This window comes from Phalangium opilio, unplaced genomic scaffold (assembly GCF_054372755.1).
Source record: "Phalangium opilio isolate 3A_F unplaced genomic scaffold, DU_Popi_V2 ptg000537l_1, whole genome shotgun sequence".
NCBI classification, from domain to species: domain Eukaryota; kingdom Metazoa; phylum Arthropoda; class Arachnida; order Opiliones; family Phalangiidae; genus Phalangium; species Phalangium opilio.
In genome coordinates, this window is record NW_028324243.1 from 1,027,147 (window position 1) to 1,038,351 (window position 11,205).

Genomic DNA, 11,205 nt, shown 5'->3' on the forward strand with positions numbered 1-11,205 from the left:
CAAACTAGGCATTGAATTAATGAAAATAATCGACATAAACAGAAAAATCTTACGGGCTATGCAGAACAAAATGTTTAAAGATAAAATAAAAAGGAAAATGTTCACAAACTAGGCATAGAATTAATAAAAAAAAATCGAAATAAACCAAAAAATCTTACAGACTATGCAGGACAAAATGTTTAAAGATAAAATAAAAAGGAAAATGTTCACAAACTAGGTATAGAATTAATAAATAAAAACTCTTAATAAAGAGAAAAATCTTAGCTCCTACGCAAAAGAAAACGTTCAAATATAAAATAAAACGGAAAGTGTTATAAAACTAGGCATAGAATTAATAAATAAAAACTCGAAATAAACAGAAAAACATACCGTCTATGCACAACACAATGTTAAAAGATAAAATGAAACGGAAAATGTTATCAAACCAGGCATAGAATTGATATAATTAATCGAAAAAAAACGGGAAAATCTTACCCACTATGTAAGACAAAACAAAATGATGGATGACAAAATAAAACGGAAATAGTTATCAAACTAGGCATAGAATTAATAAAAAAAATCGAAATAAACAAAAAAATCTTACCGACTATGCATAACAAAATGTTTTAAGATAAAACGGAAAATGTTATCAAACTAGGCATTGAATTAATGAAAATAATCGACATAAACAGAAAAATCTTACCTTCTATGGGAAAAGAATTAAATATTAAATAAAACGGAAAATATTATCTAACTAGGCATAGAATTAATAAAAATGAAAACTCGAAATAAACCGAAAAATCTTACTTTCTGCGCAAAACACAATGTAATAATAATAATAATATTAATTTTACCTAGTAGGCATTGAAAATAATAAGTAATTTAAATAAACAAATAAATCTTACCGACTATGCAAACACAGCGTTCAAAATAAAACAGAAAGCATGTTCTCAAATAAGGAAAAGAATTAATAAAAAAAGCTAAATAAACAGAGAAATCTTACGGTCTACGCATTGCACAATGTTAAATAATGAAATAAAACGATCATGTTCAAAAAATAAGAATATACATATTTAGTGAATAAAAAAACGAAATGATTAGAGAAATCTTACTGCCTGTACAGACATAACACAATGTTTAAAAATAAAAGAGAATAATTGTTATCAAATTAGGAATAGAATTAATAAATAAACAATTGACAAGCTCTGAAGTCTTACCCACTGAGCATACCACAATGTAAAAAAAATAAGAAACAAATCGTCAAAAAAGTATTATAATTAAATAATCGAAATGAAAAGTAAAATCTTACATTCTATGCAAAACACAATGTTTAAAAATAAAATAAAAAGGAAAATGTTCACAAACTAGGCATAGAATTAATAAATAAAAACTCTTAATAAAGAGAAAAATCTTACCTCCTACGCAAAAGAAAACGTTCAAAGATAAAATAAAACGGAAAATGTTATAAAACTAGGCATAGAATTAATAAATAAAAACTCGAAATAAACAGAAAAACATACCGTCTATGCAAAACACAATGTTGAAAGATAAAATGAAACGGAAAATTTTATCAAACCAGGCATAGAATTGATATAATTAATCGAAAAAAAACGAGAAAATCTTACCCACTATGTAAGACAAAACAAAATGATGGATGACAAAATAAAACGGAAATAGTTATCAAACTAGGCATAGAATTAATAAAAAAAAATCGAAATAAACAAAAAAATCTTACCGACTATGCATAACAAAATGTTTTAAGATAAAACGGAAAATGTTATCAAACTAGGCATTGAATTAATGAAAATAATCGACATAAACAGAAAAATCTTACCTTCTATGGGAAAAGAATTAAATATTAAATAAAACGGAAAATATTATCTAACTAGGCATAGAATTAATAAAAATGAAAACTCGAAATAAACCGAAAAATCTTACTTCCTGCGCAAAACACAATGTAATAATAATAATAATATTAATTTTACCTAGTAGGCATTGAAAATAATAAGTAATTTAAATAAACAAATAAATCTTACCGACTATGCAAACACAGCGTTCAAAATAAAACAGAAAGCATGTTCTCAAATAAGGAAAAGAATTAATAAAAAAGCTAAATAAACAGAGAAATCTTACGGTCTACGCATTGCACAATGTAAAATAATGAAATAAAACGATAATGTTCAAAAAATAAGAATATATTTAGTGAATAAAAAAAATACGAATTGATTGGAGAAATCTTACTTCCTAGAAGACAGTAAAACAATGTTTAAAAAGAAAATAAAAATATTTTTAAACCATACACTTAATTATAAAAGAAAATATTTGCATTAAACAGAGAAATCTTACTGCCTGTACAGACATAACACAATGTTTAAAAATAAAAGAGAATAATTGTTATCAAATTAGGAATAGAATTAATAAATAAACAATTGACAAGCTCTGAAGTCTTACCCACTGAGCATACCACAATGTAAAAAAAATAAGAAACAAATCGTCAAAAAAGTATTATAATTAAATAATCGAAATGAAAAGTAAAATCTTACATTCTATGCAAAACACAATGTTTAAAAATAAAATAAAACGAAAAATGTTTTAAAACAAGTCTTTTCGCTTAGGGAAAAATAAATGTTTGCAATATAACCAAAAACGGATTTATGTACTAAGAACGTAGGATCATAGCTTTAGCCTCTGGTACCATCCTCGCATACTTCATTGTGAAACTTCGTTTGCTTACATTTTGACTCCACCCACAAACTTTGAATACAGCGACTTCTAGTGGTCAAAAATGTCATCTTTATCTCTATTTTCCTGGTTAAATAATTTTTTTACGAAATTGCGCCAGTGGTAAAAAAGCAAAGCGGACAACAATGCAATATGCGATATAACTCCCGATTTAATGCTATGAAGGTTTAAAAGTTATGAATATATTTAATTGATATTTCTTTAAATAGTAGTTTCTTTAAGTAACTGGTTTTTCTTTCTTTGTACTAAAATTATTATTTTAGCAGAATCATAACATTATTATGATTTGTTTGCCTCATACAGTATCTATACGTAAAGCCCAAAATATAAGAGAATGAGGCCGATAGATGGCGAGCGCCAGTTTTAAAATTATAAGCCACTCAAATCAAAACATTCAAAGTTGTCGAGGAAGGGTAAGAAATTTGCTATGTTCAACGTTCTTCTTACAACATCCGTTTTTGCTATTACAGAGAAATCTTACGATCTGTGCGAAAACCGTTCAAAAATAAAATTAAAACAAAATGTTCTAAAACTAGTCACGTAATTAAAAATTAAATATTTGCAATAGACAGAGAAAACTCACCGACTATGCGAAAAACAATGTTAAAAAAATAAAAAGAAAAATGTTTTCGAATTAGTCACATATTTGAAAAAACATATTTACAATAAACAGAAATCTTACCAACTATGCGAAAAAAATGTTTAAAAACATTTGTCAAACTAGTAACATATTTATAAACTATTTGCAGTAAGCAGAAAAATCTTACCGGCTATGCGAATTATTTTTTTAGTAAAATAAAAAGGAAAATATTTTCAAACCAGTCACATATTTGAATAAAATATATAAATGCAATAAAGTAAGACATCTTACTGCCTATCCGAAAAACAATGTTTGTACATAAAAAAAATAAATGTTATCATACTAATCATGGAATTTATAAATAAACAAACCTACCTCCTCCTATGCTTGCAGGACGTTCAAAAACAAAATATTAATTTAATCATACGCTAAGACTAGGTCGAATTAATAAAATGATCCATGGATGAAAAAAAGAAGTTGACTCGGGTCTACCCTGCTGTTATTGACAACTTTCGACAAAGGGCGGATTGGAAGGGCCGGAACGTTTGGGGAATGAAAAAACTTGACCACGCAACCAAACGAACATTTTATCGTTCTCGAAATTTTACCTTAATAGCCCATGGATAGCCCTTATTGCCTCAAGAACTGGATGGCAAGAACGCGGACACCGTTTCATTTTAATATTTTCCTCCATGAATCTATCAGGGAGCCATACATAAAAATAGAAGGAAGGAACCATTCCACCTATTCATCAAGAAGTTTTCGCCGTCACTTAAACCAAGAGATATCACGCTAGTTCTCCTAAACCCGCTTAATCGCAACGCGGGTGTGGGGGAGTGAACTATGGTGCGCTCCGAATAAGAGAATGTGTTCTTTCCTTCTACTTTAAGGTATGGCTCCCTTAATAAACAAATATACTGGAAAATCTTACTCTCTATAGAAAGCAGAACGTTTAAAAATTAAAAGAAAAATTATTTATATTTAAATTATTAGGCATACGATTAAAAATTAACCACTCGAAATAAGCAAAGACTACTCACTGACTATTCACAGCACGGGTTTTCAGGAAAATGTGCAGGAAAAACAAATGTCTTTCAACTTGAAATCGTAAATTGAGCAAAGCAGACAAACTTACTGTCTATAAAAGAACAGAAATAAAGAAAAACGTGTCATAAAAGTTCAGATAATCATTAGACCAATTAAGAGAGTGATCTTACTATCTATACGTAGCCCAAAAGGTTTTCAGTGAAAATTTTTATTTTCAAACACAAATTATGTAAATGAAAAGGGTAAATAAACGATTTAATTATTATTAAAATTAATATTGTTAAATTAAAGTGAAATAAGGAGAGAAACTTACGGCCTGTAACACGGAGTGTAAATGATATAAACAAAATCAGTGTTATTATTGTTCTTATATTCTATAATCGCAATAATGTCGCCAAATTACCTTCTATTCATGGCGCATTTTTTTGGTAAAATTAGTTGCAAAATTTCAAATTGGAATTAAATAATAATTGGATTAGACGATTAGACTAGAAACTTACCATCTATTCGTGGCGTCAAAGATTTAAGACGAATAATCGCAAAACATGTTGTAAGTTTTCAATTCACAATTAATCGAAATGGAACACTTACTCTCTGTTCAGAACGCAATGTTATGTTTGAAAATTAAACAGAAAAACGCGTTTTAAACCTGAAACTAATAAGTAATAGAAACAATTAAAGAACACTTACTGGCTATTTCATGCCGTGATGCTTTATAGGCAAAACAAGAAGAAAACATGTTCAAATGGAGTTATTGTTACAAATTGACCCGCTTCTATTCAAGCTACAACTACCCCCGAAGCTGACCCATAACACTCAGAATGAGGCTGCAAAGCGGAATAAACTGTGGCCAGCAACGAGTCTCGTAATTTCCCCCTAACATATTTAATGATAATTACCTTCAGATTCAAGATTATGAACCAGACTAAAGATGGAAAACATCACGATGATAAGAAGCAAAGATGAACGCACGAGAGTCTGAAGGAAGGACATCTTTGTATAACTGTAAATAACCATCTTTTTGGTGAAATTAATGAAGTTTGCAACGTCTTGTCTTGGAAATTTCTTTGGAAAGATGCTAAACGTCACTAAATTAAATATTCTACAAGTATTACTGGTAGGGACAAAAATGTGCTAATACGTTCACATGAAATTGAACATTAAATTTGAAGAAAAAACTTATCAAGTATCCAGAAACCTAATAATTTTCTAAAACGTTATGATATTTTAATAAAATGTCCAGAGCGAGGGGAATAACTCAAGAACGTGATCTCCCCCGCCATTGTGACGTTTGCTTCACTTCTGGAATTAATGGAATTCTCTATTGTACTGTACGTATTCTAGCCGATTTTTACCTCTCCGAGTGACGATGACGTCACGGAGAGGTATTACACTGGACGTGTGTGTGTGTGTGTGTCTGTCTGTCACACCCCACGTGACCGCGTTCGCAGTTTGCGTATCGGAGCAAACGTGTTCCCAATTTCCGGACTGCATTGACAGTTCACGGAAATTTGGACAATTGTTCCTTCGTCATCGTTTGGTTTCAAGATATACGCGGCGATCGGCTAAGGTTACGAGAAACGTCTAGCCTCCCAATGGCAGGGCTTCCACCATCGGTTCACGCGAATGCGTTTTTATCGTTTGGTTTTAAGATATACGCGGCGATCGGCTAGGGTTACGAGAAACGTCTAGCCTCCCAATGGCAGGGCTTCCACCATCGGTTCACGCGAATGCGTTTTTATCGTTTGGTTTTAAGATATACGCGGCGATCGGCTAGGGTTACGAGAAACGTCTAGCCTCCCAATGGCAGGGCTTCCACCACCGGTTCACGCGAATGCGTTTTTACCTATTATTATAATGGAAACGAATCGTATATATACCCCAAAATTTGAAGAAAGCGGGCAAGAGGGGTACCCTTCACTTTAAACATCAATATTAGCAAAGTTTCGAAAGATAATAGGAACAACTTTATTTTAAACGATTTAACTATTTTTAAAGTTATTTACTGGCGATTAAAATAATTAATATCATTTATATTTAATTAATTATTTAAGATAAACTAATTTCTATGTAATGACACAAGTGAGAGTTTATATAGAACGAGTAATGAAGATTGCATCCGAATCAAACACTACACGCATATCAAAGTTAATATAAAGCGAGTAGGATGATAATCTTACAAAACGATAACATTTCCTTTTTGCAGAATATTAAATGGAAATATTTTAAATATTTTTCGGCATTACGATTCTTTAAGTAGTTGTGTAGCTATAAAGCTCTGTTTCATCTCAATATTCCAAGAACATCTTTTGATATTAACATTTCAAATTTTTTGTTTACTTTTTATTTCAGCTTTACTACATTTATATATAGTGTAAACGCAACTTATAATTTCACCACATAATATGGCTTTTAATACTTCGTCTCTCTATAATTGTTAAAGCGATTGGGTCTATAAAATAAGATACCCTAGATTTAAGCCAGAATTGACCTTGTTTCGTGTCCTCTTACAAGAGGTGTTAACGGTTCGGAGTGAGCCGAAAGTTAAATACACACTTAAGTGATAGATATTAGGTGCTCATTAGAATTATGAGAATAAACAGGGAAATGTTAAACGATTAAACCTTTCGCAATATCTCGCCAATTTAAGCTACGTATTTCCGGTTTTTCTCTTTGGCTGGTGGACCCATGGACGAAATAATACTGAAGAACCAATGGCAGCCCATTACTGCCCCGTTACTAAGCGACTAAACAACCAATGTAAAGCTTACTTCCCCCTTTTCAGCCCCAAAATGGAGGGGTTATGAAAATGCGGAGTCAAATCCCGGATAACGCTAGCGCCATCTAGAGAAAATAAGACTTTAGCTGCTTTCCTCGTTAGAACGTTGATTCCCCCACTATCTGGTTTGTTACTATCTGCCGCTAGAAGGCGAATTAACAAGTATTTTTAAAATTTTTGCCTCTGCCATCCGTCCTTCAGTATTTTTTCGTCCATGGTGGACCTGTGTTTGGAGAGTAAATTCGTCTCGACTCGGAGAGGTTTATTTTGGTTTCCCAACTTGTTAGCTTCTAAAGCCTTTCTAAGCCTACTTGTTATAGACTGGTAACGCAAGCTAATTAAAGACATGTAATAACCTAAAATTTAAACTGCAAGCAATTATCAGAAATTTTATGAAATTCCTTTAAAATATTTCACGCGGCTTCTAAAGAAATTTGAAAATAATAATACTGAAACCGCTAGATAGAAAAGAAAATGTAATTTACGACATCATCCATATACCCATGTTGTCCAACACAAGTGCAGATGGTATTCTTTATGAATTACATAATGGGCTATCTATATCTATATAAATCAAAAGACTGACAGACAGACTGATAATCAACGCCCAGCCCAAACTGCTTACCCGAGAGGGTTGAAAATTTGCAGGAACGTTACTCATAAGTAGTAGTCGCGTACTAAGCAAGATTTTTTCTAATCCGTTGCCATCTTAATAAATGGTGCCCAGAAATGTAAAAAATCTTCTCTATGCAACAAAGTCCGTGCGTTTCAACCGATTTCGCAAATATTTAGTACACTGGTATCCCTTAACCTATAGACGGGCTGAATGGTCTTTTGGGTTCTATTTGTTGCCATCTTTTTAAATGGCGGCCAGAAACCTAAAAACCTTCTTTATGGAATAATGTCCGCGTGAAAAGTAATAAAAAATATACCGACGGGCTGACGGGCAACGCCGAGTGCCTTCGCTCCTAGGGTGCTACAGAAATATTAGTCATCAGTAAAATCTACCCACTCTTTATATCATTTTGATGGAAGTTCTTATTACACGCGAGCGACGCCCGCGGGTAACAGCTAGTATCTTATAAAAATTAGACCAGTGACCAGGGTACCTTTCGATTGCGGACGAAAACTAACACCAGACCTTAGTGAAGAGATTAATTTATGCTCCAAAATACTTAGATTCAAGTAGAGTAGTATCTGGTTAGAATGAACGTTAGGTAGAATTATGGAACGTATCGCGTATAATAGCGGCGGGCAGACTCTTATATAGCATTTCAAATACTCTTTAACAGAAATATATTACCTTACACGAAGTTCACTTCTCCCACCTCGCGCCGGCCATCATCTATGAAGTATTTTTACAGGCTAGAAACGGTACCGTTCCTCCCGAACAGCGAGGCAGAGAGGTGAAAATAAAAACACTAGCGTCGCGTAGTGAGAAAAATGTGCGTAAAACCGGTTTTCTTACAATCGTATCATGGTTGTATCTTATGCAGCGGCTTCTCACTTGCGCGAAATACAGTTGAATCCCGCCGTTTCTAGGAAACGTCAGATTATCTTGGCAGTGGCCATTTATCACAGTTCTCTCTCGAGAGGAAAAATTTTTCTCTTCGCGACTAGCGCGCGTCGGGAGGGGGAAAAATTCACGCCTCTTCACTCTTGCAAAGTTTTTTTTTTCCGGGTTTTCTCTTCATAGATGATGTCCACGGTACTAACCATTATTGAAGTGAACTTCGTGTAAGGTAATATATTTCTGTCTTTAATTATAACCGTATCCCAATAAACCTTGCGTGTACCAAGTTAATTTCGTTTTCGCAAACTAGGAAAAATGGGGCGTTCAATTATATTTTTCCGAAAAAATGAAGCTATTCGAATTTTTGCGCCAATATCCTTTTATTTATGGCAGATGTCCAATTTCCGTTGAACGCTGCTAGTCGATAGCGTTGAAAGCATTTACTGTAGAGGAAAAGCTTCGTTCCACTTAATTCTAATATGAAAATTACATTAAAAATTGTTGAAGAAGTAGTACGAGATTATAAATAAGTCGAAATTTTTAATTTCAACCTAAAGGTCGTAGTATGTCAAAAATTGTTATGTTTGAGGTCGATCAATGTCAAACGTCTCCCAACGCTAAGCCTATTCTCTAACGTCACAACTGACATAATTATATAAAAAGGACTTGGTTTGCCCAAGCCTAAAAAACAAAACGATAAGAGTTTTTTCCAGTTGACTGAAGCCAGGGATGTTTGATATATCGTGTCGACGATATATCAAACATCCCTGCTGAAGCGCGGATATTATATTTTTAATTTTAAAGACAATCCGTATTTTACTACTCTTTATAATTTAATTCACTCTCCTGATTTTACTGGTAATGGATTTATTTCCTATAAATTAATTGAAATAAAAAATTACTTATCTCAGATTTTTCATGATAAAATTTTACGAAAATGGAATTCTTGTTGAAAAATCTGAGATAAGTAATTTTTTATTTCAACCGTGTCCTCGCTGAGCGCTCCCAAGGAGCAATAAAAATGGTAGTAGTAGTTTCCAGCTTCGTTAAAGACTGTTTTTGAAGAATAGGATCTCCTATTTTTATTCCTCCATGGGAGCGCTCCGCGAGGACACAAAGAAAAACGCTATTAGAAAGAGCTTATTTTTGAAAATGAATAATAAATCTAATAACAGAAAGACGGGTAATACATGCTGACGTTGGTAGTTAATTATTAATATTAAAATGTTACATAGATTTTCAGTCTGAGACTGTCAATTTGAGTTACAAAGCCTCGGACTAGACCGTTGAAAATTTCTCAATCCCTAGTAGGCACCACCCACTTTTAAACCGGGAAATTTGGAGATTCAGTTGGGAAATATTTTCTAGGAAAATACGCTAAATCTATGGCAGCCCTGTGACTCAGTTTTGTCATAGATTCCCACCTTGCCTGAAACAGGGGGGGGAAATCACTTTTGCCGCATTTTATGGATCGAGCTTTTAGCCTAATCAGGAATGTATGGAGGGGTTGGAATGGCTAAGGTCAAATCCTAATCGGCGTGAAATGATCTTGGAAACAACTGGCGTGGCTTAATTTACGCTAGTGACGTCATAGCCTGACGTAAAAATCGTATTTACCACTTAAATTATTTTCATTCATTCATTCATTGGCTGCCAAAAAAAAACTTGTTTGCTATAATTCTCCACCCTCTACCCTAGGTCCTCTGCCTAGGCCGAGAGAATCGAATATGAACGCGAACGGCGGCGAATCAGCGCTTTTAACTTTAAAAAATCTAAAAGGTCACTTCTGCCATGACTTTTTTAACGAGTCATGACATTTTTCGCCTTCGGTAGACAGCTAAACAGACGAAGGGGGAGGAGCTACACTTCTCAAAAAACAAATAGGACTCGCCTTATGTTTCCACCATCAAGGGTACAACGAGAGCCCCCTTAGCCATTCCAGCCCCTCCATACATTCCTGGCCTAATATAGCTACGCCGATTCAACGGCTAATTACGGCGAAACTCTGATGCCTCGCGACTTTTGGCCATTTTCATACTTTCCCCTCATCCACTTTTGTTATTAGATATTACTCTTTCTGAAGGAAAACTTGTCAAATGATGAAACGCACCTGACTTAATGACGGCTTCAACTAGGCCTATCACATACTCGAGTCAATTCTCCGAGTCTCATATAAAACCTGCAGAGTTATGACACTTCAAAGTCGAGATGTTATGTATTACGAATCGTTGAAAAGTCACTGCTTCGGTGAATTAGAGTTTGAAATTTTTCATGCAAACCCGCTGAGAAACAAAGAACAGGTTTTAGGAGGTTTTTGTGACTCGCCTTATGGCCCATTCCAATAATTCCAGAAGAGGGAAACACCACACGGACGGGGGGAGGTTACCATCTCTCGCCAAGAAGGGGTCCTACTAGTTTGCACACCTGGCACCAGCAAACTGATTTTGCAAACCTTGCACACCTTTCAATACTCCTACTAGTTTGCACACCTGACGCCTGCAAACTGATTACGCAAACCTGCACACCTTTCAACAACACCCCATACTACTTTGCACAACTTTATAA

At 33.8% G+C, this 11,205-nt stretch overlaps 1 long non-coding RNA gene across 1 annotated transcript; it reads right to left on the minus strand.

The window, feature by feature from the left end:
* Positions 1-4,488: 4,488 nt before the first annotated feature.
* Positions 4,489-9,531, minus strand: LOC149588704 (uncharacterized). Its single transcript, XR_016379893.1, has 3 exons — positions 5,039-9,531; positions 4,849-4,942; positions 4,489-4,754 (listed from the first exon to the last, which is right to left on the minus strand). It is a non-coding gene; the product is annotated as an uncharacterized LOC149588704 (long non-coding RNA).
* Positions 9,532-11,205: the final 1,674 nt, after the last annotated feature.